General features: G+C 57.9%; 1 non-coding gene across 1 annotated transcript; it reads left to right on the top strand.

Moving 5' to 3' along the window:
* Window positions 1–5,444: 5,444 nt before the first annotated feature.
* LOC122101327 lies at window positions 5,445–5,551 on the top strand. The gene has a single exon (XR_006146351.1). It is a non-coding gene; the product is annotated as a U6 spliceosomal RNA (small nuclear RNA).
* The last annotated feature ends 1,427 nt before the right edge of the window (window positions 5,552–6,978 follow it).

Raw genomic sequence — 6,978 nt, 5'->3', positions numbered from 1 at the left:
CGCGTCGGGGAGCCCGGCGTCGGGGAGCCCGGCGTCGGGGAGCCCCGCGTCGGGGAGCCCCGCGTCGGGGAGCCCGGCGTCGGGAAAGTGCACGTCCAGGCGCTGGTGACAGGCCAGAGGCCGGCGCGACCTGGGTGAGGACTCAGAAATGCCCACACTGCTCCGGGGTGAAGAGTGCACGTCGGCCGTGATTCGCTGGGTGTTGGGGGCCGGCACTGAACCCCACAGGCTGCTTTCTGGGGAGGTGTGAGGGGCGCTCTGGTCCTCTTCCCTCCCTAGGTGACCCGGGGCCAGCCAGCTGCCTCCCATCCTGCCTGCTGCAGGGCAGGGGAGGCCAAGCGCCCTGGAGGCGTCCACCCTTGTCCCTCGCTCGCTCGCTTGCAGGCAGCCCACCAGCTGCAGGCCGGGAACTGGAGGCCAGGGGCCACAGGAAGGATGGGCCTTCCTGATTTCGTGACACCGCAGCCCTCCCCGGCTCACGCTGGCTCTGGGAGCTCACAAGGCCTCCGGAGCAGGCGTCCACGCGGGGCCAGCACACACATCCCCCAGGTGCTCTGAGGACACAGGCAAGGGCCTGGAGTGCGGCCTCCAAAGCCAGGGAGCTGGGGGATTTCTGGAACCACAAATCTAGCACTCAGCAACTACTTTTTCCCTTTGAACAGACTAGTACAGGTGGAGTTATTTTGTACAAAGAAACGTGAGAAAATGAAGAAATTAGGTCTAAAACTTGCTAAAGCAGAGCAGGGAATTCAAGAGCGTTGCCCTCCACCTGCTGAAGAGCGAACACAGAACGCTCCCCTCAGACCCCAGCATCTCCCAGCTGGGAGGACCCCGGGCACTGGTCTGCAGTTTAGAATTCCACCCAGCCAATCAGCATCCCCAAACACAGCTCCCATAGAAACCCAGCATAAAGAGAACCCACTTGCCTGTGGAGCAGGATCTGGGCCTCCCTTACCCAGCGTGCCCAAGTTGCAACCTGTTGGCAAAACCATGATGTTTTTCCCTGGTGCCCATGGCTCATGCCTGTCATCCTAGCTACTCAGGAGGCTGAGATCTGAGGATCACGGTTCAAAGCCTGCCTGGGCAGAAAAGTCCGTGAGACTCTTATCTCCAATAAACCACTAGAAAACTGGAACTGGTGCTGTGGCTCAAGTGGTAGAGCACTCACCTTGAGCTGAAGAGTGCAGGGACAGTGCCCAAGCCCAGAGTTCAAGCCCCATGACTGACCAAAAAAAAAAGGGCCGACTTCAATCTTCAGTTTCTGCATGTAAACACACACACACACACACACACACACACACACCATTTGACCTTGCATGTCTTTCTCCCTGTGCTCTGTCCCCTTCTAACAAATAAAAACATTTTAATCTCCGAAATTGCTGAAAGTATTCTCCATGGTACTTTTCAACCAAAAAGAATGCAAATACCACACAAATGTTCACAACTTTCTTTCCAAAAAGAATTTTTGTGGCAACTGTTGTATACCCTTCAATGGCTTTCAATTTTTTAAAGAAAATTTCCTGTTTCTCTTCCAATGTGTTTTTGTTTTTTTTTTTTAAATGCTTTAAACCCTGTACCACTTCGCTCTAACCACATTTAGTTTCCTAAATTCTTGTGTAATCAAATAGTGCATTTGCAGTTTGTACCAAATGACACAAAATCACCTCAACCAAGAAGCCGAGAGACCAAGGCTCCCCAGACAGGTTGGCCTTTGGTTGCTGCCTACTGAACGGATGGCCCCAGCCCCCTGGCTGTGCTCGGGTCTAGCCAGGGACAGCAGCAGGATGAGTGGCCAGCTGCCTGGGAAGGCAGCTCTGGAAGTGGAGAGGCTCCAAGAAAGGAGAGCAGACCATCTCCTCAGCCACGCGGCTTCCAGAGGACATTTGCCTCAGGAGGAGTCCTTACGGCAGTAGCTGCTCATTTCCAGCCTCAGTGTACAATATGCAACAGCCCAAGTAAGTCATGACGAAGGAATTTTCCTGGGGGGTTCTTGGTTATCAATGGAATATCACTGGCAGCCACGGGACTCTCAAATTCAGGGCTTTGCTTTCTTTCTCTAGCGAATGTGGCCAGAGACCCCACCCAGACCCGAGAAAGGGCCAGCATTGTTTCTGTGCAGCACAGAGTCCACTGGACTTCGAAAATGATCAAATATATTCTGCAGGAAAGTCTCTGGCGTTAGCCGCCCAACTTCGCGTCGGCCCGAAGACACAAAAACAACTCTAAGATCCTGTCTTCCCGGGCCCCTCTGAGGCTGTAACAGCGTACTCACAAAGTGGAAGTGGCTTCTGGCTGTGGTCACTGGCCCTGCGACCTCAGCACCTCGGCTTTGGGGTGAATAACTCTAAAAGCCAGCAGGAAAGGCATGTGTGCGCGGGGAACCCTCTGCGCCCGCAGAATTCAGTGTAAAATAAACAGCCACTATTTTAAGAACAACGACTTTAAACCCTAAATGTTGTCCGGTGGGTAGCACTGCGTCGGCCCGTGTCTGATCAACAGCCTTTGGGCCCCGCTGGGGCCCCCCTGCACGGCTGTGGGGCACCTGGCGGTCACATGGGTCCTCACCGACCGGCCCACACTGGACGGCTGTGGGACACCTGGCGGACACATGGGTCCTCACCGACCAGCCCCCCTGCACGGCTGTGGGACACCTGGTGGTCACATGGGTCCTCACCGACCGGCCCCCCTGCACGGCTGTGGGACACCTGGTGGTCACATGGGTCCTCACCGACCGGCCCCCCTGCACGGCTGTGGGACACCTAGTGGTCACATGGGTCCTCACCGACCGGCCCCCCTGCATGGCTGTGGGACACCTGGCGGACACATGGGTCCTCACCGACTGGCCCCACTGCACGGCTGTGGGACACCTAGTGGTCACATGGGTCCTCACCGACCGGCCCCCCTGCATGGCTGTGGGACACCTGGCGGACACATGGGTCCTCACCGACCGGCCCCACTGCACGGCTGTGGAGGGTACCTGGCGGACACATGGGTCCTCACCGACCGGCCCCACTGCACGGCTGTGGAGGGTACCTGGCGGACACATGGGTCCTCACCGACTGGCCCCACTGCACGGCTGTGGAGGGTACCTGGAGGACACATGGGTCCTCACCGACCGGCCCCACTGCACGGCTGTGGAGGGTACCTGGCGGACACATGGGTCCTCACCGACCGGCCCCACTGCACGGCTGTGGAGGGTACCTGGCGGACACATGGGTCCTCACCGACTGGCCCCACTGCACGGCTGTGGAGGGTACCTGGAGGACACATGGGTCCTCACCGACTGGCCCCACTGCACGGCTGTGGAGGGTACCTGGCGGACACATGGGTCCTCACCGACCGGCCCCACTGCACGGCTGTGGAGGGTACCTGGCGGACACATGGGTCCTCACCGACCGGCCCCCCTGCACGGCTGTGGAGGGTACCTGGAGGACACATGGGTCCTCACCGACCGGCCCCACTGCACGGCTGTGGAGGGTACCTGGCGGACACATGGGTCCTCACCGACCGGCCCCACTGCACGGCTGTGGGACACCTGGCGGACACATGGGTCCTCACCGACCGGCCCCCCTGCACGGCTGTGGGACACCTGGCGGACACATGGGTCCTCACCGACCGGCCCCACTGCACGGCTGTGGAGGGTACCTGGCGGACACATGGGTCCTCACCGACCGGCCCCCCTGCACGGCTGTGGAGGGTACCTGGAGGACACATGGGTCCTCACCGACCGGCCCCACTGCACGGCTGTGGAGGGTACCTGGAGGACACATGGGTCCTCACCGACCGGCCCCACTGCACGGCTGTGGGACACCTGGCGGACACATGGGTCCTCACCGACCGGCCCCACTGCACGGCTGTGGGACACCTGGCGGACACATGGGTCCTCACCGACCGGCCCCCCTGCACGGCTGTGGGACACCTGGCGGACACATGGGTCCTCACCGACCGGCCCCACTGCACGGCTGTGGAGGGTACCTGGCGGACACATGGGTCCTCACCGACCGGCCCCCCTGCACGGCTGTGGAGGGTACCTGGCGGACACATGGGTCCTCACCGACCGGCCCCACTGCACGGCTGTGGAGGGTACCTGGCGGACACATGGGTCCTCACCGACTGGCCCCACTGCACGGCTGTGGGACACCTGGCGGACACATGGGTCCTCACCGACCGGCCCCACTGCACGGCTGTGGAGGGTACCTGGCGGACACATGGGTCCTCACCGACCGGCCCCCTTTCACTGTCATGTCCTCGAACTGCTGTCACTGACTCAACTTCCAGTAACATCTTTAGCAAATCTTGTTTCCCCTCCTTTCCCCAATACCCCAAACCACTACTAGATTGTTTTTTTTTGTTGTTTTTTTTGGGGGGGTCCAGTCGCAGAGCCTGAACTCTGGGCCTGGGCACTGTCCCTCAGCTCTTCAGCTCAAGGCTAACGCTCTACCACTTGAGCCACAGCGCCACTTCCGGCTTTTTTCTTTTTGCTTATGTGGTGCTGAGGAATCGAACCCACGGCCTCAGGCATGCACGGCAAGCGCTCTACCACTGAGCCACCTTCCCAGCCCCTACTAGATTGTTCTTATGCACAGAAATGCATCATCTATATTCTTTCCTCGTTTATTTTGGCAGTACTGGAGTCTGAGCTCAAGGCCTGGTGCTTGCTAAGCAGGTACCCTACCACTAGAGCCACGCCCCCAGCCCTCGTTGCTTTTTCTAATAGCATCTCGCTTTTTACTCCGGCGGTCCTGGACTATCGTCCCCCTATTTATCCAGGAGGCTGGAATGAAACGTGTGTGCCATTGTGTGTCCAGAGTTCTCTTAGCTGCAGTTATTTTTTCCCCCAGGCTATCCTCAAACTGCAGTCCTCTGCCCTCTGAGCAGCTATTACAGGCATGAGCCATGCACACATGCACAATGTTCTACATTCCTCTGTAGAGGGGGAAGGGGTGTGTGTGTGTGTGTGTGTGTGTGTGTGTGTGTGCTGATCCTGGGGCTTGAACTCAGGGTTTGGGCACTGTCTCTGAGATTGCTTTGCTCTAGGATAGCAACTTGAGTCACAACTACCACTTGATTCACAACTCCATTTCCAGTTTTTGTTTTTTTGTTTTTGGTGGTGGTAGTGGTGGCGAATTAGAGGTAAGAGTCTCACCAAGTTTCCTTTCCTGCCCAGGCTGACTCTGAACTGTGATCCTGAGTAGCCAGGATTACAGGTGTGAGCCACCAGCACCCTACCACTCTACATTCTTACAAACTGTTTCTAGACCTAGCCTTGGTTTTGCAGCCCGACAGATTCAGAGCCTCCTGTCTGTGCTTCTGATGAAGGTTTTAAGTTCATTTCTTAGTTGTGTGAAGGGCACCATCCCCAGGCTTGTAGGAATGACACCCCTAAGCCTTCTTCTGGTGCAGATGCTTGTCATCATTTCCCACAGCAAGACAGTTTAGCTGCTGTGTTTGCTTCGGCAACACATATACTAAAATCGGAACGATACAGAGAAGATTAGCATGGCCCCTGTGCAAGGATGACACGCAAATTCGTGAAGCGTTCCATATTTTTTAAAAAAAGACAGTTTAGCTGGATATAGAATTAGGGTTCACACTGCCTTCCTCTGAGCATGACACAGAACTGTTCCAATGTCCTCTAGCATCCGTGGTCATGTGAGCAAGTCTAAGACAAACTGAGTTTCCTTCTTAACAACTAACTGAATATTCTTACTAGGCTAAGAAAGAGACCCTGGGTGCCTTCACACAGACACTTTCATGATCACTTCTGCCCGACAAGGTCCCAGTAAGGATGGAGCACAGCTGAATGGGCACCCCTGGTCCAAGACAGAGGAGAGCTACCATGTGAAGACCCGGTAAGAAGGCTCCCCATGGGAGCCAGAAAGCAGGCCCTCACCAGACACAGAGCCTGCAGAGGCCACAGTCCTGGATTCCAGTCCCCAGAACTGTGGACACACATTCCTGTTGTTTCTAAGCCACGTGCTTATTATGGTGCTTTGTTACAGCAGTCCAACTGGACTGAGACATACGGCTCACTTCCTTGGAGTGCTAAGTGATCCTCTGCTGTGAGGTGCCTCCGGCTGTTGATCCAATCTCCCACCGAGGCACATCCTGGTTGCACGTGTGACTGCAGCTGCTGAAGCATTGTGTGGTGTCTGCACAGATGCGGGGTTCTCCCTTTCGCTCGGTGAATGCCCAGGAGGGTGCTTCTGTAAGAACCCAGGCTGCCTTCCGCAGTGGCTGCGGTGTGTGAGTGCAATGGGCTCCCGGCATAGGCACTGTCGGCGCTCTGGGTTTCGGTGCTCCTGCAGGTGGACAGAAGCGCCTTCCTGGGGACGTGTGATGCAGCCTGCCGTGCGGTCGTTTCCCAGCGGCAGACTTCTGTGCGGGGTCCGTTCACGTCCTCTCGCAGTGTCAGACCCTGCTCCGTGCTTCCTGTGTTAAAATGCCCTACGAGTGACCGCCGCAGACCAGCGCCCCACCTGCCCCGGCCCGTCCACCCCACCTCACACCCGCCCCGCTCGCTCCCAGGGGCTATGTGGTGGCAAGGAAAATCTGGGGCTGGAGAAGCCCACAGCTGCTCGCTCTGATGGCTCGGCTGGCTCACGTCGGGGCCAGGGCCTCCTCGTCGGCTGTGTGAAAAGCCCCAAAGGCGTGGCACGTTCACGTTCAATGCACCCGAGGCTTGTTTTGGGAGGTTGGGGGAGGAAACCACCTTTGCAGGGACTGCAGGTTGGTCTCCTCCGTGTTCAAGCCCCGGCTCCGGCCCAGCGCTGCCCCAGCGGCTCCTGTGCACCCCCACCCCGTGAAGCTCTGCGGGGTGCAGTGCTCTGGGCAGGGAAGAGGTAGATGGGCGTCTCCTGGAGCACGGGTGGGGGTGACAGGCTGTCCGTGCCCTGGGCTGCGTTGGGATATCTGCTCCCCGCTTTTGGGTGATGGTCAATTCTGTACCATGGAAGCTCTGTCCCGGGCTGCTTCTGG

This window comes from Dipodomys spectabilis, unplaced genomic scaffold (genome assembly GCF_019054845.1).
Source record: "Dipodomys spectabilis isolate Male_0828 unplaced genomic scaffold, ASM1905484v1 ptg000652l, whole genome shotgun sequence".
Classification (NCBI taxonomy): domain Eukaryota; kingdom Metazoa; phylum Chordata; class Mammalia; order Rodentia; family Heteromyidae; genus Dipodomys; species Dipodomys spectabilis.
This window is presented reverse-complemented; position numbering and strand designations above follow the sequence as displayed.